Source organism: Saccopteryx bilineata, chromosome 10, assembly GCF_036850765.1.
Source record: "Saccopteryx bilineata isolate mSacBil1 chromosome 10, mSacBil1_pri_phased_curated, whole genome shotgun sequence".
NCBI classification, from domain to species: domain Eukaryota; kingdom Metazoa; phylum Chordata; class Mammalia; order Chiroptera; family Emballonuridae; genus Saccopteryx; species Saccopteryx bilineata.
The window spans coordinates 33,785,947-33,805,780 of NC_089499.1; the positions used below are offsets into that span (position 1 = coordinate 33,785,947).

General features: G+C 48.6%; 1 protein-coding gene across 1 annotated transcript in view; it reads left to right on the forward strand.

Annotated features, from left to right (window-relative positions):
• Positions 1–19,834, forward strand: part of SH3BP5 (SH3 domain binding protein 5) — a 75,006-nt gene that overhangs the window by 37,895 nt on the left and 17,277 nt on the right. The window lies entirely within an intron of this gene.

Below are 19,834 nucleotides of genomic sequence, written 5' to 3' on the forward strand. Positions count from 1 at the left end.
GAAGGTGGTGTTTTACTTTCCTAAGTGTTAACGTGACTGGGTGCCTCAGTGGGAATTTCAGGGCAAGTTGGAGGTGGGGAGTTGGGAGTTGACAATACAGAGGTGACAGTTTACTGAGTGTGTGTGGAAAGAAGTGAGCCAGAGATTAAGGATGGAGGGGGGAAGAGGGGAAAGAGTAATTTTAACATTTTCTGTATACCATGTACTTTTCTACATGCTTTATATGCGTGAGGGAGGTACTTTTTTTTTTTTTTTTGCAGAAGAGAAAACTGAGGCTTAGAGAAGTTGAGTTATTCAAGGGACTCACCACATCCTCACTTATTGAGGCTCTACTAGGTTCCCCTGGCCTGTAATAGTGGGTCCTTACATACATTATATCAGGGGTCGGGAACCTTTTTGGCTAAGAGAGCCATGAACGCCATATATTTTAAAATGTAATTCCATGAGAGCCATACAACGACCCATGTATGTTCTGCATTATCCAATAAAAATTTGGTGTTGTCCCAGAGAACAGCTATGATTGGCTCCAGCCACCCGCAACCATGAACATGAAAGGTAGGAAATGAATGGATTGTAATACATGAGAATGTTTTATATTTTTAACGTTATAATTTTTTTTATTAAAGATTTGTCTGCGAGCCAGATGCAGCCATCAAAAGAGCCACATCTGGCTTGCGAGCCATAGGTCCCATACCCCTGCATTATGTAATCAAGTCCTCACAGCAGGGAGACAAAAGGCATTATTGTCCTCAGATGGAGGGGATCCTAACTGAGGCTCAGGCTGGTAAAATAATGTGCCCACTTCACAGACCTCACGAGGAGAGGAGCAAAGATTTGAACCTGCATCTCCCTGGTTCTGGGCATGTAGGAGGCATTTAGTGACTGTTGCAAAGCCTGAACTGTTGACACATCTTAGGGGAACCAGTAGAAGAAATAACTGACTTGTTGGGCAAACGGAAGATTTTGAGCTCATCTGTGCAGTTAGTTGCCTGCCTTTTCCACCCTGAGGTAACTGGGAGGCTCCTGTTCCAAGCAATTTGGGGCCCCTCTGTCTTAGTTCTTCGGGATGCAGCGCACCTTCGTCAGGCCTTCCTTCTTCCTGGTCACTTTCACTTTGGCTGAGCCACTTTCCTGCCTGGGTCACTGCTCTCACTGTGGGACTTGGGTCAGGAGGTTGGGTCAGTGACGTCCATCCTGGTGGCCCTGATCGTGTTCCCACTGGGTGGCCACAGGCCAGTTCCTGGGAACTGCGTCATCCCAGCTGCCCATGGTAAGGGCAGCAGCTAAGTGACGGGGCACCTGTTGCAAAACAAAAATCCTAGTGATTTACAGCAAAAAGGGAGGACAGGCTATTAACTCTCTCTACTCTGCAAGACCGCGTGCGTCCTGGCTGGCAGTCTTGGTTGGAGATTCTGGGGAAGAAGTTGCTGCATTTTGTGAACCTAGAATCTTGAATCAAGAGGGGTCAGTGTTGAGAGCGGCAGCTTCTTGAGCCAGGTTACAGGCTCCTGACATAGAGTCGGTCTAGAGGCTTCAGTCAGAAGGGCCGACCCCTCTTTGGAGTCACTGTCCCTCCTCCTTGGCTGGCTCTGCCTCTGAGTCCCCTGCTGGGGTGCGATTAGGGAGCTTGCTGATCTTGGGGTTTTCTCTTCTGGTGGTGCAACGGGGCCACCTGTATTTGACCCTTAGCTGACTGGCAGGTGGCCGACAGCTGGGAGTGGGGGGCCTGATCACATGCAGGGTCTCAGCTAGGTAGTATTAAGCTGGAGGCATTAGCTAGCCACCATTACCTTGTCAGTTGGGAGCTCCGTCAGGGACACTTTCCTTTTTCTTGTACCCTTTGCCCTTCACTGAGGCGTGGCTGATGTGCAGTAAGTGCTGCTTGGTGGGTGACATGCTGCCTGAGCTAACAGATGTGGTTTGTAACCACAGTTAAGCAGTTAGAGGCGAAGATGATGAGAAGTTCTATACTGTGTAAGAGGCCATGGAGTTCCTTGGTTGTTTCTTTTTTCTTCCCTTCCTCTCAGCTGTCTTTAGTGAAATTATTGCATTGACGTAGATCACCGCTTCCTTCCTCCCCACTTTGTGAACCACAGGCATTCCCTGGAAAGGAGTAGCAGGGTGACTGATTTCTCAGTTAATGAAAGCAGAGTAGCCCCGGCCAGATAGTTTGGTGGGTTAGAGCATCATCCCAATGTGCAAAGGTTGCCGGTTTGATCCCTGGTCCGGGCACATACAGAAGCAGATTGATGTTTCTGTCTCTCTCTCTCTCCCTCAAATAAGTAAATAAATTAAAAATAAATAAATAAAAGCAGAGTAGGGGATGTATTTTGACTACCAGGTTTGTCAACATGCATAGGGTTTTTAATGTTGCCAGGCAGCAAGATTTGGTCTTTGGCCAAATGTTGGTGTTTCTCCTGAACACTTTTGGCTTACCTTTCCACTCTCTTTCCTCACCTGGGGACCCCCTATGCCCACCCTGATTCCCTTCTTTTCTCTTCCACGTCCCCTTCCCAGCCCTCCCTGTGTGCCTCCGTATTCTGCCCCCTTCTCTTCTATGAAAATCTCCCGTTAAGAATCTAATGGTTCAAGGCCCTGGCCGGTTGGCTCAGTGGTGGAGCGTTGGCCTGGCGTACAGAGGTCCTGGGTTCGATTCCCGGCCAGGGCACACAGGAGAGGCACCCATCTGCCTCTCCACCCCTCCCCCTCTCCTTCCTCTATGTCTCTCTCTTCCCCTTCCGCAGCCAAAGCTCCATTGGAGCAAAGATGGCCCGGGCGCTGGGGATGGCTCCTTGGCCTCTGCCCCAGGCACTAGAGTGGCTCTGGTTGGGGCAGAGCGACGCCCCGGAGGGGCAGAGCATCGCCCCCTGGTGGGCAGAGCATTGCCCCCTGGTGGGCGTGCTGGGTGGATCCCGGGCGGGCGCATGCGGGAGTCTGTCTGACTGTCTCTCCCCGTTTCCAGCTTCAGAAAAATACAAAAAAAAAAAAGAAAAAAAAGAATCTAATGGTTCACCCTGAGAAATAGCTGTTATGGCTCAGAGATTTGCACTCTCTCTGGCTGTTCAAGCGCTCATGCTTTAAACACATTCCCATCCTCTGTTTCCGTCCTGGTGGGCCCACTGGTGTCCTGCTCAGGGTTTGTCCCACAGTTGGAGCTTCTTGAATTGTACGTGAAGGCGCACATCTAGTATACCAGGAGGAGATTGCCTCGAAGTCCTGGCCATAGACGGTCTTCATTTCTGTGTGGTAGGATGTCTTGTAGAGTTTAAGTTAAGTAGGGTCAGCAGATAGAGTACAGGCTAGCCAGTTAAATTTGAATTTCAGGTAATTTTTTTTTTTTAGTGTAAGTCTGTTTTACATGCAATATTTGGGACATACTTAACTAAAAAAATAAACAGAAAAAGAATAAAGAATTGTTGTGCCTTGTCCAGATAGCTCAGTTGGTTAGAACATTGTCCTGAAGCACACAGGTTGCTGGTTTGATCCCAGTCAGGGCACATACAGGAACAGATCAATGTTCCTTCTCCCTCCCTCCCTCCCTCCCTCCCTCCCTCTCTCTCTCATTAAAATCAATACATAAATTTTTTTTTAAAGAGTTGCTTATCTGAAATTTAAATTTAACTTGGAGTCCTATGTTTTTATCTGCTAAATCAGTAATCAGCCGGATGGAGAAAGTAGTTTTGGAGTCAGCAGCCCCTTCTCAGGGTCCCTGGATCCATAGCCCGTGGAGGGGAGGATTCTGGTCCCCACGTTGTCATCTTTAGCGGGTGGCCTTGGGCAGGTGCAGGTGAATGCCTGTGTGGGGGTGTTTGGTACAACTGAAGAGTACTCACTGTGCTCACACAGCTGTTGTAGCTACTCCTAAGCCTGGCTTTCCTGGGCAGCAATGGGGTTTCTAAGACAAGTGGCTGAGTCTGAGTTCTTCCTGTTCCTCCCTGGCCCTCACTAGCTTGACTGCTGAGAGCCGGTCAGCTCCAGAGAGAATTCTGGAGGGCTCCAAAGGAGGTCCCATCAACTGGGCCTTCTCTCAAGAATCATCTAGAATGTGGGTTCCTCTGCTATTTTTCCACTGATTTTCCAGACACTGCCTACAGTCTGCCTCTTTCCAACTGTCTCCTCTAACCCCATTCTTGGGTGCCTTTCTGAGTCAATGTGATCGTTGGTTTATTCATTTTTTCTGTTTAAAACTTTCCTAGGTACTAGGGAACTTACATGCTCCTAGAGGAGAGAATAGCTCTGTTTCAGCGAAGGCAACAATCAGCTTTGTTTAGGAGGCTGCCCGTTAAAGAGGAGGTTTACATGGAAGTAAAAGATACCATTTGCTCATCAATTTGCATCCGGCCTCAAGTGTATTCCCTTTGGCAAAGCATCATACTGCAGAAATGGTGTTGGGCATTTTTTTATTTCTAATCACAGTGTATTGAAGTGTTCTGAGATCATCTGATTCTTTGAATTTAAGTCTCTTGATCTCAGGCTCCACCCGACTGAGCAAAGGTTCTCTTTATACAGAGACCACTGGGAGGGCTGTTTTCACACCACCTAGGTGGTCGACGGCACCTGTAGTGGGCTCGTCTGAGAGCAGTTGTTGGCAGGAAATCATGAGGTATAAGGCACTGTGCTAGTTTATGTATGTTCCTTTTCTGTTTGCCCTGTCCCAACACCCAAGGCCATGAGAAAATATACCAATGAAGTTGTACAGCCTACAGGTCTGAAATTCACACTGCCTTGTGCACGAAACAGTGGCCTCATCTTGTAGTAACTAGGAATTACATTTAGTTGCAAGTAACAGAGGACTGACTCAAAAACAGTGGTCTAAACATAAAAGGATACCTTCTCTCACCTAAAAAAAAAACGGGGTGGGGGGGAGGCTGATTTAGGCTGTCTAGGTTGGTGCTGTGACTCCATGGTCATCTGAGACCAAGTGGCCTATTACTGCTCTGTCCTAGTATGTGATTTCCATCCTCAGAGCCCCCCGCATGGCCCAGGATAGCTAGGACCTCCAGCCATCACATCTGTATTTTAGGAAAAGAAGGGGAAGGGATGAACACTCCTTCCATTTTAAGGAGTCTGTGTGGAAGTCCCTGTTTCACGGAGAACTTCAAGGGAGGCCTTTATTTTTATTTATTTATTTTAAAGCTAGTAGTACTGTTTCTAAGGATGAAGGGAAGAATGGAGATTGGGAGTCAGCTAAACAACTCTGCTACATCTGTATGTAGTGTGATTTATCTGTCTTCTAGAGAGGCTGTGGGTGGGAAGGAGAGCTGGGCATCTGTGCCCCACAGAGCAGGCATCGGACTTCTTGGAGTAGAGAAACATAGTAAACCCCATATCTCTCTGCTACATTGCTTCCCTCTTTTTATGGATTATGGAAACTTTTTTTTCCCTTATATTGTGCTGGAGAACTAGGAGGAAAAGCTAGCGTCCCATAAAGTGTAAGAGTGTGTTTGTGTGTTTTAATCCGTTCCTACTTTCTTTTAACAAACACTTATTAAAAAGGACTCGCTTCCCATTGCCACTTCTTTGGTGCGAGCCCTCCTGTCTCGCCTGGACTGTTGCAATAGCCTTTCAGTTGGTATTCCTGTTTTCTGGTGCCTCCTCCTCATCTTTGCCTTTTGCCTCCCAGCCAAATCTTGCCAAAGTCTTATTCAAAAACTTTACCGCATGTGCTTAATTATATGGGTCACCTTGGCTGGGCCACATTGGCCAGGTATGTGGTCAGACATTATTCTGAATGTTTCTGTGAGGATGTTCATTGGATGAGATTCACATTTAAATTGGTGGATTCCAGTAAAGCAGATTGCCCTCTGTAGTGTGGGTGGGACTCGTCCAATCAGTTCAAGACCGGAATAGACCAAAAAACTGACCTCCCCTAAGTAAAAGGGAATTCTGCCATTACACAGCCTTTGGACTTGACCTGCAGCATCAGCTCTTCTCTCGGCCTTCAGCCTGATGACCATCTCTCTGCCTCGCCCCGTTGTAGACTTTGAACTTGCCAATCACAATAATCACATGAGCCGATTTCTCAAATCTCTCTCTCTCTCTATATGCATCCTGTTGGTTCTGTTTCTCTGGAGAACCCTAGTACAGCAGTTCTTCAGTCTCTGGTGTCAAGCACAGTCTGGGCAGTCCCTCTTGTCCTTTGGCATCTGCACTTCTCCGTGTTGTGCCCCAGTGTGCGCCACCCACTCCACCCCCCGCCACCGTACTCAGAATTGCTGGGTACATCGTGCTCTTGCACTCACTTCTGAGTACATCATGGGATGGTTTGCATCACTGAATATTCTGTTTGTGATATTTCCCTCTCCAGACGAACTACAGGTGGCTCCTTAAATATAAATTAATGTCATTAAATCAGATTAAAAGTTCAGTCCTTCAGGGTCACCAGCTCAGGAGCCACCTGTGGCTGATGGCTACATATTTTGGGACTGTGCACAGAGAGAGCATGTCCATCATCTCAGGGAGTTTTATTGGGCGGTGCTACTGAGCGGATTACAATGTTGGCGCGACTTCTGCACACTCTGCAGTCCCTTCCCTCATTCAGCTTTGCGTCTTTGAGAATTTGATGGACGTTATGGATGTCATCCTCGGAAAACACACCCACATGCACGTGGGTGCTTAAATTATAATCACGATTTCAAGGTATTCATCCACTCCCCTTAGAGGTCATCCTTGTCCTGTGGGTTAATAACCATGAGCTAATACTACCTAATGCCTGCTTCTATAACAGCTGACCCTTTTATCTTGCTTACGGTATGCCTGCTTTAAGCACTTGACCTGTGTTAACGTACTCCTCAAAGCAACCCCATGAGGTGGCACCTGTTATTCTCTTCATTTTACAGATGAGGAAACTGAGGCACAGAGAAGCAAAATAAAATGCGTGGGTCACTTTATTTCTGAGTGGCCTGGCCAGGATTTGACACAGACAGCCCAAGTCTGGGCTCTAGCCTCTACACCTGGGGCTAAGGAACTCTCTGTGGAGCCCCTGGAGGGCAGGAACTGCATCTGACCTTTTGCAAATCTTTGGAGGCATGGCGTGTGACAAAAGTGAAAAAATGCTTGGAGAAAGGAGGGATGCTTGGAATTGAGAGGCTTAGACATGGGTCATTATCTCAGCCCGGGGGTGTTTGGATTCTTCCATGTGGCTGTCTTCTTCCTTTTTTTTTTTCCTCGTTCTTCGTTCCATTGGCTGCAGTCTGTTCCTGACCCCTTAGCACTGGGAGTGGCCCCAAGTCCTCAGACCAACTTTGCTTGGCAACGCCAGGTGGGAAGGGGGGGTTTGCCAAGAGCTCTGGCTCACATGGAGAGCCTTTGCCAGGCCAGCCAGAGCCAACTTTGCTTCTCTAGGTCGAGTCCCAGTGGCTGCCCTGCCCCTGTCACACGGCCAGTCCGGTCCTTTTCAGAGACCCCTTGGTGGCGGGAGGGGCCTGCATGTGTGCTCTTGGGCCCTGTTACCCTCAGCGGGGCTCTGCTGGCTTCAGCCGCGTGAACATCTTCGCGCTTGCGTTGCAGTGGAGGCCGCGGCTTTTCCGTGTACTGTGCCTGGCCGGGAGGCCTGCTGTGCTCACTCTTATTTATATGGAGCCTTTATTTACATCTGCGTCCCCTGACCTTGACCTCTTTTGGAGATCTCCCTGCACGTGGTAGTTAAAATTAAGCCAAGCCATGTTGACCTAGAGACCCAAGACAGGTCGGGGGAGGGGGCCTGACGTTTCAAGGAATCATTTGCTTCTTGGCTGTGTGTACGGGTACCAGGCAGCGAGTGACCCAGGGCAGTCCGAGACCTGGGAGGATGGGAAGGAGGCAGCCAGGTCCCTGGCTGATGAAGGGCTTGGCCTGACATGTTCCCAAGTGCGTCTGGATTCCTCCCCATCCCGGCGGTAGAGACTCACAGATGAATAAAAAGTGGTCACTGCTTTTAAGGGGTTTGCAATCTTTTCGAGAAAACCAAGTGAACAGTAAAATAATTCAAGAGACGTGTTGTTAATAGGTTTGTGTGTTGGGCAATTTTCAGAATTTTCCCACGTACACTATCTTATAGCCTGGCAAACTACTGAAATAAAATGTTGGTTTTGTAAATTCAGAGAGAGTAAAATTTTACCCAGGAATGAACTTCCCAAAGACCCACTGGGACCTGTGTTAGGTATCGTTTAGCTTGGAGGAGGTAGGGGAGAGCGGCCGGGGGAATTATTCAAATCTGGACAGAGGGGCCACACTACCCACTGAATGTATGCAGGCAGCTCATTGTTCAGGTGAATTTTCACATCATGTAAATGGGCATTTCCAAGGATAAATGTGCCCAGAGAGACATTTATCTGACTCTGTGAGCCACGGAAGAAAAACAGTTGAGTTGCATTAAAATGATTGACCACAGGGAGTTGTTTGTGGCTTATCATTTGTACCCTAACTGTCTCTTAGTTAAACACATATTTCTTTGACATCTGCAGTGTACCGGCTCCGAGCCCAGGTTTGGGGAATTAAATGATCAGTAGCACAGTCCCTGCTTGTATAAGGCTCCCAAGGTCACTAGGAGTGATGCTGCCTTAAAAAGATCAGAGACACTCCCTGCCCTGTGCAGAAAGGAGGGGCTGTGGGCACCGGACCTTTTTTGCTGTAGCGCTGACACGGAGGGGCCTGGGCCTGGGGGACTGACCAGGTGTCTTGTTGTCTAGCGTGTGTTGGTGGCACTGGGTTTGAGTTGCCCTACTGTTCCTTCTCCTCCCTGATCTCTCTTCGCGCCCCCTTTGTGGGTCTCTCCCAGGCTACAGGCCACGGGTAGAAAGCCTGGAGGACCCCATTTCTAACCATCCATTCCACGTTGCGGAGCAAGGTGGTGGTCAATAGTCCTTTTGTCTAGATTGAGTGTATCCTCTGCCTATGTAATGGCAGCTTCTTGGGAGTGAGGCCAGGCAGTGGGATGAGGCGCTGGCTGGCAGGGGACCCGCCCTGGCCTAAGGAAGCTCTGTGATTGAGAAGCTGTTTGTGGATCCCAGCCTGGGAGGGAAGGGGCCATTGACAGATACTCTCTCCCAGGCTTCCCCAAACTACGGCCCGCGGGCCACATGTGGCCCCCTGAGGCCATTTAACCGGCCCCCCACCACACTTCCAGAAGGGGCACCTCTTTCATTGGTGGTCAGTGAGAGGAACACTGTATGTGGCGGCCCTCCAATGGTCTGAGGGACAGTGAGCTGGTCCCCTGTGTAAAAAGTTTGGGGACCCCTGCTCCCATCATTTCCCCTGAGCATTTCTCGTCTCAGAGGCATGAGGAACGGTAATGACTTTGAACCCATTTGTTTGAATCATGTTAGAAAGCTGTCTCCAAATGGGAACCAGCAGAGGGTTGCGTGGGATGGGATGCGGATGCGCTGGTGAAAGTTTGGCCTGGGGCATGCCCAGCTGAGCAGGGAGGTGTTGAGGTCGAAGGGGTGCTCCACTGTTCTTTCTCTGACTCCAGAGAGTTATAGCCTCCATGTGATGTGCTGCATGCTGTCTGCTGCCTCTGACTGGGGTTGTCCTCATAACTTTAGATTAGGTTCTAAATGCTCTGAATCAGATTCAAAGGCACTGGGGTCATTATTGTTTGGGGAGCGGTGGCTGGCTCATGGCTCAACCAAGCAAAATTAGTCCTGTGTCAGCAGAGTGTGATCAGGACCTTCCTTAGCAAGATGGTGTAGAGGAGCCGGGGACGGAGATAAAGTGCCCGAGAGAGCGGCTGTGGATGGGGACCTGCTGGGCGTTGTGGGCGATCAGGTAGAAACGACAGTTCCTGCCCTCAAGAAGCTTTGGTTCCGCACACACTCATGTGCCCAGCCGCCGTCAGGCAGTGTGACACGGTTTTCGATTGAGGTCTCTGTCACGTGTGGGGAATGCATTGATGGAAGTCCAGAAAAGGGAGAAACCTGTAAGTCCTGGAGGAACAGTGCTGTTCATGCCAAAGCACGGTCTGAAGGATGACAAGGATTTTTTTTGGCCTATGAAGTGTCATAAAAAAGAAGGTATGATTGTTCAACAAATGATTCCAGCGTGCTGTAGTAGAAAAAGAATGAACTGAAGATGAGGTATTTAAGATGGGTTTTCAAGGATGGGTTTCCTAGGTGGAGAGGAGGAGGAAGGGTGTGTGTTGCTGGTGGTGGGAGCTGAAGGAATGGTCAGTGGTTGGGCCTCACTGGGGGGATGGGAAGGGAAGACCTGGGCTGTGGCTCAGTTTTGTTGGGGGTGGAGGGCGTGTTAGGTAGAGGGTGACATCATCAGAGGTGCACTTGAGAAAGATTCCCAGCTATCCCAAACACAACTGTGTGGAACTGAATTTAAACCCTGTGGAGTTTAAATTGGCCATGTGCAATTGGAAGCTGGGACACCAGTTTAAAAGCTTTGAGGCCCTGGCCGGTTGGCTCAGCGGTAGAGCGTCGGCCTAGCGTGCGGAGGACCCGGGTTCGATTCCTGGCCAGGGCACACAGGAGAAGCGCCCATTTGCTTCTCCACCCCTCCGCCGCACCTTCCTCTCTGTCTCTCTCTTCCCCTCCCGCAGCCAAGGCTCCATTGGAGCAAAAAATGGCCCGGGCGCTGGGGATGGCTCTGTGGCCTCTGCCTCAGGCGCTAGAGTGGCTCTGGTCGCAACATGGCGACGCCCAGGATGGGCAGAGCATCGCCCCCTGGTGGGCAGAGCGTCGCCCCTGGTGGGCGTGCCGGGTGGATCCTGGTCGGGCGCATGCGGGAGTCTGTCTGACTGTCTCTCCCTGTTTCCAGCTTCAGAAAAATGAAAATAAAAATAAAAATAAAAGCTTTGAAAATAGTCCGGGTAAGAGCTGATGCTAGAAAAATCCGTTGAGGTTTCCTTAGAGCCCGTTTACGCCCTGGTTCAGAGTGGGGGCTGCGGGGAGGAAGGCCGGGCTGGAGTGCTCTGCAGGGAGAACATCTTGGCCAGAACTCTCGGCAGAGTGGGTGTGCGGATGGTGATATGCAGGTAGTTTATCGAACTAAGGGTCCACAGTGGGGTCTGTGGTTATCACCAGGACCTTGTGTCACCAATGGAGAAGTGGACCTTGTACTAGTTTCTTAGCCTTGTGACCTCGTACTACTTTCTTAACCTCAGTTTCTTTGGATGTCAAATGGGTACAGCGATACTTGCCAGCAGGGGGACAGACTAGCTTCCCTGGTGCGCAGTAGGGATTTAATAAACTCCCCTGCTCCAGTTCCCTTTATCCTCCCCCTCAGGGCGGTAGGAGTGGGGTGCAGGGAGGGGCAGGGCTCACCAGGTGCCTGCAGTGTGGTTCCTGCCCTTGTTGAAAGTGCTGTGCGGTGGTCCTGTGCTTCGTCATTGTGAGTGGGTGTGCTGTGTTTTCATTGTCTTTGTCAGAGAGAAAGATCTGAGGGCTTTAATTCACAGCAGAAGGGACAGATATCACAGATGGGAGCTTCTGGACGGCTGGCGTGGTTTGGCCACCAACAGGATGTTGCTGGCCATTGTCGGATCCCCGCATTTTGGATGCTCCTTGTTGAAAGATCGCAGGAGGGCAAGGTGGGCTTTGAGAGCGGAGCCCTGCCAGTCTTACAAATGCATCTGTTGCTTGGCAAATATTTAACTCTTTGTTTCCCTTTTCCTTTCCCACATGGGCAATCCTGTAGGTGTTTTTTTTTTTAGTGAGAGGTGGGGAGGCAGAGACAGACTCCTGCATGTGCCCCGACTGGGATCTACCCGGCATACCCACTAGGGGGCGATGCTCTGCCCCTCTGGGGCCCTTGCTTTGTTGCAACCGGAGCCATTTTTTAGCACCTGAGTCAGAGGCTGTGAAGCCATCCTCCGCACCCAGGGCCAACTCGCTCTAATTGAGCCATAGCTACAGGAGAGGAGAAAAGAGAGAGAGAGAGAGAAGTGGGAGGGGGAGGGGTGGAAAAGCAGATGGGCACTTTTCCTGTGTGCCCTGACCGGGAATCGAACCTGGGATATCTACATGCCAGGCCGACGCTCTACCACTGGGCCAACTGGCTAAGGCCTGCAGGTATTTTTTTTAATTTTGTTTATTTATTTATTGACCTTCAATTTTGCTTAAATTTAGTGAGGGTCACCTTTGACAGATATCTTTAGTCTCTCTAATCTTTTAGTGAGTAGCATTTTCTTGAGAGTTTTGTTGTTATATATAAATATTTTAAGATTTTATTTATTCATTTTAGAGAGGTGGGGAGGGGAGGAGCAGGAAGCATCAACTTCCTTCTGACCAGGCAAGCTAGGGGTTTCAAACTGGCGACCTCAGCATTCCAGCCCGATGCTTTATTCACTGCGCCACCACAGGTCAGGCCAGAGGGTTTTGTTGTTTCTTTGCCACTTTTTTTTTTTTTTTTGTTTCAGAGACACACAAAACTAGAGAGGATAATCAGTGAGTCCATCACCAGTATCAGCACGTGTTACCATTCTGCCAGTCATGTTTTATCTCCCACCCCTACCCCGTTTTCCCCTAATAGATAAGAACATTTAATAGGTCACATTTTTCACAACTAACAAAATTAATAATTCTTTTAATATCATCTAGTAACCAGTCCTTTTGTCAGATTTCTCCAGCTGTTCAAGAAAAAAAAAAAGTTTCCTTATGATTAGTTTAAAACATTTGATTGGAAACTGCTGTTCTAATCTGAGTTGATAAAGAGTGCAGACCTCCCCTTATCCCTCATGGTTTGCTATTGCTCAACCCAGTGACCTAGTTTTGAGTGAAGGAAACAGCTATGTGGTAAATAGCAAAGTGATAGCTGATTAAGAAGTGCAACAAGAAACAGTTTTGTAAACTTTTATTATGGAAAATTTGCAGACATCTACAGCAAAGATGACAGCAGAAGCAAAAATAGCCGGGCAGCCAGCTCACCCACTGGTGGACTGTATGCTTTGTGCATCTCGAGGCTAGACGCTGCATTCTGGGATGGGGCCTCCTAGGACCTGCTGTGATGATGTATCTTTCAGCAGGAACTGAGGCTCCCGGGGAGTTAATAGAGACCTTGACATCCCAACCTGAGAAATCCAGTGACTTGTTCAAGGTCGCAAACCCAAGACAGTGGTCATTGCTGGTGCCAGGGATATACCCAGTTCTTTGGATGCAGTGGGCTGCCTCCCAGGGGCCAGTTGTCCTGCCTAGTCGATGCCAGTTTTGTGCAGTGCATTGGAAGATCTCTCTTGTTGGCACTATGGTGTGTGAAGAGCTGGGGTCCTTGAAAGGGAGCCTGTTTGTCCACGTGGCCCTGGTGGGGCCACCTCCCTGGAAGCGTTGGCAGCTCTGCTCACAATCCCCAGGGGCCCTCTAGAGGCAGGCCCAGGGTGAGGGCCCACGGGATCGGGGCTCCACTACTGGAGAGGGGGAGGGAAGTGGAGGGTGAGAGTAGGAGGTCCCTGCTTGGCCCGGGGTATCTCATGCCTGCTGGTCCTTGACTCCCTGGCTCTGGCGGAGAGGAGAGAAACCAGCAACTCCTCATTAGCTGTGAAGGACTGTCATGGTGTATCGTTACAGGGCATGTGGATGCTTCCCTTCCTCCCCTGCCCTGCGTAAAGCCCCACTCTCTACTCCCTTAACATGTCAGGTGGTGATCGGCCACCTGTTGTGACCGGGGTCTGCATTGTGTATCTCAGGGAAGGATGAAACGGCTTCCTGGATTGGGGTTGGGGGTGGTGTGTGTGTGTGTGTGTGTGTGTGTGTGTGTGTGTGTGTGTATCTTTCTGACCTCGAGACAGGGAGACGCTGATGCTTCCTGAGTCCTGGGGAATGACTGTGGGGACTGAGATGGAGATAATAGCTTTTTTTTTTGAGAGAGAGAGAGAGAGAGAGAGAGAGGAGGAAGGGAGGGAAATAGAGAGAGAGAGAGAGAGAGAAAAGCATAGACTTGGGATGGTTGGGAGGACTGGGGATCAAGTTGGTGACCCCAGGCTTGAGCCTGTGACCCCAGATTTCCAACTGGGGACCTCTGTGCTCTGGGTCAACGCTCTATCCACTGCTCCACCACCAGTCAGGCAGATAATAGCTTTTTTTTGGTTTTTAAACAGCTTGTCTTTAACCTCCCAAACAGAGCACACCTTGTTGACCTTGACCTTGATTTTTTTCTAATGCCTTGAAGCTCTTTTGATGTTACAATGCATTAAATAACTTTGTAGCCTGACCACTAAAACACCTAAACAAAGCCCTAGATTAAAACTGCTCAGAGCCTGACCAGGCGGTGGTGCAGCGGATAGAGCCTTGGACTGGGATGCGGAAGACCCAGGTTTGAGACCTCGAGGTCGCCAGCTTGAGCACGAGCTCATCTGGGTTGAGCAAAAAAAAAAAAAAAAAAAAAGCTCACCAGCTCGGACCTAAGGCCACCCGGCCTCCTGAAGGCCCATAAGGCACATATGAGAAAGCAATCAATGAACAACTAAGGTGTCACAACGAGAAACTGATGATTGATGCTTCTCATCTCTCTCTGTTCCCTATCTATCCCTCTCTCTGACTCTCTCTCTGTCACTGTAAAAAAAACAAAAACAAACTGCTCAGAGTTTTTCATATTTCTCTAAGGAGAAATATACACCACATCTCTTTTACTTAATATTTTATATTGTTTAATATGCTTTGTATTGTAGTTTCATATTAACTGGTAATGACTCAGACTTGTACGTTGGTAACATTTGGGACTGAGTGAAAATTGATGTCCCATCTGTTCAACAGATTTTTAGATCTGCAGAAAAATTGATCCAGAAAAACTGAGTTTAACAGAAATAATGAAAAACGCCATGGCACAAGCTCTCATTAGTAAAGTTGGATGGCTCAAATTATTTGAAATAGAAAAGAACTGATCCTAATGAAAATAATTTTGGCTAATTAAAAATGAAAAAAACGAGGAGCCCTGGATATGAAAAATGACCAAGGAACTAAGTGGCTGTTGGGCAGATAAAATGTATTATGCTCACTTTGTTAAAGATGGCGCTGCCCACGTGAAGGCCGTTGCCCAGGTGATATTAATGTGTGTCTCTGTGGGCTGTGGGCAGGCAGGATCATTGTAGTCTGGGGCTTGGTTTTAGGACTAAGCCTTTCCCACCCTTTTTGATGTGGGGTGGTACAATCCAATCATGCCTCAGAGAAGTGACTTTGTATTAGAGACTTCCCTATTTTGTATATTGGATTAAAGGTTATGAATCTACAGTATAAAATGAGGGCAGAATGGGAGCTTGCTCTCTTGGTTCCTGAGATTATCATTAGAGGAGAGAGCAGAGCAGAGAGAGGCCACGTGGAGGAGGCCAGGAGAAGCAGCCAAGATGGCAGAGTGCTGAGAGAGAAGCCAGTTTGGGCATAGTTTGTGCAGGGAGAAGGAAGGAGATGGGGAACAGAGGTGAATAAGTCTGGTGAGCTAGAAACCTTTGATTCTAGGAAACTCGGATAAGTCAGTAGCTTTGTGAGCACTGAATGTGAGTGGGTTTTGGAGCCCAGTGTGTATTTTACTTGCCCGCCAGGTGCAAGCTAGAATTAAAGATAATGGCCCACCAGTTTTTGGCTCCGTTGTTTCTTTACCGACTGTCCGAATCCAATGCGAACCTGCATGAGCCAGGCAGCTGTGATGGTGGCCGTGGCTTCTGGCTTTACAGTGGCCTTAGTGGAATTCTCACTAGAAAGTGTTTCTGATGAAAATGTTTGTGTCCAAACTGTCCTCGGGGCACATGGCGAGTACCAGTCCACCCCATACAACAGTTAACCCCGTACAACAGTTAACCCCATACAGCAGTTTGGAAGGGGCGCAGGAGGAGAAGACGTTTTCAGAATTGAAGGCCTGAGACTGGCGACTGTTGATCCCTAGGGTGGTTCTGAGCACAGGCGGGAGACTGGAGCTCCAGTGTAACTGAGAACAGGGGCCCTGTGGTCCACTTTGATGTTCCTCCTGGGCATGCCCCTCACCGAGCCCAGCAGGGGGTTTTGATCGTGCTTTCAAAGGTTTTTTTTTTATTTTATTTTATTTTTAAATTTATTTTTTACAGAGACAGAGAGTGAGTCAGAGTGAAGGATAGACAGGGACAGACAGGAACAGAGAGATGAGAAGCATCAATCATTAGTTTTTCATTGCGTGTTGCAACACTTAGTTGTTCATTGATTGCTTTCTCATATGTGCCTTGACTGTGGGCCTTCAGCAGACTGAGTGACCCCTTGCTGGAGCCAGCGACCTTGGGTTCAAGCTGGCAGGTTTTTGCTCAAACCAGATGAGCCCGCACTCAAGCTGGCAACCTCGGGGTCTTGAACCTGGGTCCTCTGCATCCCAGTCTGACCCTCTGTCCACTGCGCCACCGCCTGGTCAGGCTTTCAAAGGTTTTTGATGGTCAGATGGCTTGGAGAGGAATCTGGATGGGACTTTTCTTCAAGAGCTTCTCGCTGGGATATGGGTTCTTTACAGCGGCAAGTGCAAGGTTGGCTGTAAAGAAGCAAGGACACAATTGTATCTTTTTGCTTGTTTGATTTGAAAGCGAGGACAGAGGCTTCCCACCAGTGGTTGCCCAGTGCAGCAGGAACTTGTCCTGTCCCCTGGGGTTTGGGGCCGTCCCAGCTGGAGCTCGGAGCTTCTAACCCTGCAGGAGGTCCTGCAGGAAAGGTCCTTCCCTTTCCCCAGTGCTCTGCTTGCCCCACGTGGATGTGGGTGGAAGGGCTGCTGCTGACCTCACTCGGGGTAGCTGTTGCTTCACCTCTGGCTGGTGACTTTCTGGTCCTCTGTGCAAGGGAGTGGGGTATTCTCGCCTTCCATTTCATGTCCGAGTGTGCAAGTGTTTCTGAAAGCCTCTTGTTGCTCCGTTGTTCCATCAACCACTGGGAGTTGCATGCAAATTGAACGCACTCATACCTAAGTAAGCCAGAGATTCCCTTTGGGTTTCCAGTGCTAAAGGCACTTAGAAGGGAGTGGGGAAAGCAAGCCATTGGGCATGTGCCCTGAATGGGTGTGCGGTTTAGAAAACTGGAGGGACTGCCCTCTGCTTCCCTGTGTCTCATTCAGGCTCCTCACTCCTGTGAGTGGGGTCCATTGATCCCATGAGCAACTGAGGAGACAGAGCCGGGGTGTAGGAGACAATAAGCTCAGAGAGCGTTCAGGATCAGCTTCTAGACCCCACTCTGCTCCCTGGTTCCTGACTGAATGAGCTCAGTTCTCACAGCATCCCCTTGTACTCTGTGGAGCGAATACCATGCTCTCCTTGGTGGCTGGCATCCTTTCTCCCTGCGGCCCTCCCTAGCCGTCCTGATGTATTTGGTGGTACCAGGTGGCCTTCAGTAGCTGAAGAAGTGACGGAGCACAGCTTGGCCAGTACCTCTTTGTCAGGAGTTTGTAGCCCCAGCAGGTGGGTAATTGTTGATCGGCAATTTTATGCAGAAGTTATCTCATGTCACCGACTATTTTTTTGTAATTGAGTATGAAAGTGAAACAATCTAAATAAACTTCAGTATACTTTATACATAATGAATTTAAATGAAACTTTGTACATATCTGCTACATATTATATTTTATACATAGTATACATTTTAGTAATTTTTTTTGGTGTGGTATACTGTATAGCAATCACCTACATGTAACGGTATAATACTATAATTGCGATAAAAACCTAAATATCAAGAAAAGTCATTTTTTTATAATAAACTGAACACAATTGAACACGATGAAGAAAGATTTTACAGTATCTTTGATATGTACGTTCAAACTGCAAGCGGTTAGAAGATAGTCCAAGTTTAGACGGCTCGACACTGTGGTTGTGGTTGTTTTTGTTACCGTACCTTTGATTTTGCAGTCTCACGCATGGAGGCTTGGGAAGAAAAGGTGTCCGTAAGAGACTATAGACTATGTGCTGCTTTTCAGACTTTGACCTTCAGGGCAAAGAGTCACAAATACAATAATCCTATATGACCCGGAGTTTCAAAAATTGAAATAGCTAATGCAAGTGCAAACACGAGTTAACTCGTGAGCGGTCAGCAATGCGTTAATAGACATTTCACCTGAAGGCTCTGGGTCAGGGCTTGAATTCTGGCCGCACCTTGGGTAGCTGTGTGGTCTTGGGTGGTGTACTGAATGAACCTTTCTGAGCCTTGCCCTGCATTATGAAGTAGGAATGGATAATTGGATTAACCTTATAGGGTAATTTTGAGATTTTAAAAAAATTATTTAGAGAGAAGAATGGGGGAAAGGGACAAAAAGAGGCATTGATTTTTGTTGTTTCACTTACTTATACATTCATTTCTTGATTCCTCTCTGTGCTCTGACCGGAGATTGAACCCACAACCTTGGCATAGGCATATCGGGATGATGCTCTAAGCAGCTGAGCCACCCAGCCTGGCTCATAGGGTAATTTTGAGATTTAAATGAGGCACTGTATTTAGAACACCTTATATACATTATCTGACTCAGAATAAATGCTCAAACAATAGCTGCTGTGATTTTTTTCATAATCATCGGTATCCACATTTACCCATCTGTTAGTAGTCAGGTACTAAATTTCTCTCATCCTATGGGCTCTCTCTGGGCCTTGGAGTCACCCCAGCTACAGTAGGGCTTTGGGCAGCCAAGTACAAGAGCCCTTCTCCTTTTCGGTCTCTGCAGTTGACTGAGGTGTTGGTGACACCTGTGTGAGGCTTCCGTGACACCTACATCAGCCACAGGTGGGAGGGAGGCAGCAGTCCTGCACACAATTTGAGTCTCCATCTTGTCTCTGGCCCCATAGCAGCTCATTTGCTGTGCCTGCGTAATGGGTAGACTATCCACTTGGCCACTGATTGTTATTGCCTGAGTTACCCTGGTTGGCAGATACTGCATGGTAGAGCAGAAGTAGCCCCCATAGGGGCCAGAGGCCCTGGTTTCCTGGCTCTGGCCAGCCACCAAATAGCGCTGTGACATTCAGCAAGTTGCCTTGCTTCTCCGGGCCCTCCTTCAAAAAAGATAAACAAAGGGATTGAACTAGATGGCCTGTAACCTTCCTTCTACGTAGAACCTTTGTTGCAACCAACGCAAATGTCCAGATGCTCTTGTTCCGTTCTGAGACCGATTAGGGGGAGGAGTGGAAGTTGAGTCAGATGGCCTTGACTGCATCTGCTCCCATCTGGTGGCCTGGACAAAGGCAGACCTCTCTACCCTCACTCATTCCCTTGTTGATGACACTATGGAACACCCACGAGTTTCCGAGTGTTTCCCAGTCACAGCTGGCCTGGGCCACTAATGAAAGTCACTTATCAAATTCATTCATGAGCAGCCTCTTGAAGTTCTCTCCACAGAGCTGTTCCCAATGAAAACTGTTCACGGCCATGAGTCATGGAAATATTTAAAATTTTTCCTGGGTTGCGTCTTGTAGCTCTGACCTCTTTGGTACTGATCTGAGCAGAGCCTCAGTTCTTCATTTTGCTAACTGGGCTTCTCTGCGGCGAGTGAACAAATTATTGGGGCCAGTGAGTGTAGGTAGGGCCCTAACTCAAATAATGTATTCTTGCGAGGGCCCAGGTCCTCTGTTAGAGTTTGAAGGTAAAACCTCGTTGGTTGTGCCAAAGATTTCTAGGCATCGTCTTTCACATGATGGCGAGAACCAGAGAGCCAGCTCTTTCAGGGATTGATAGGGTTAGCTTCTGAATTTTGAGGTTGTATGTCCCATTATGGCACTGGGAACCAATCGGGGAGTTAGGCGCTCCTCAGTTAGATGTGTGTGTGAACGCTTGGAGGCCACCTGGATTTCTGTGGCCGAGTGTGATGCCTGACACCTTTCCTTTGAGGAATCCCCCCTAGGACACCTTTGATGTCACGCTGTCTCCCTTACAGTCCCATAGTGCTCTACACCTGTCACCTGCCACCATCCATCACCCATCACCCATCCATCTTGTGCTGG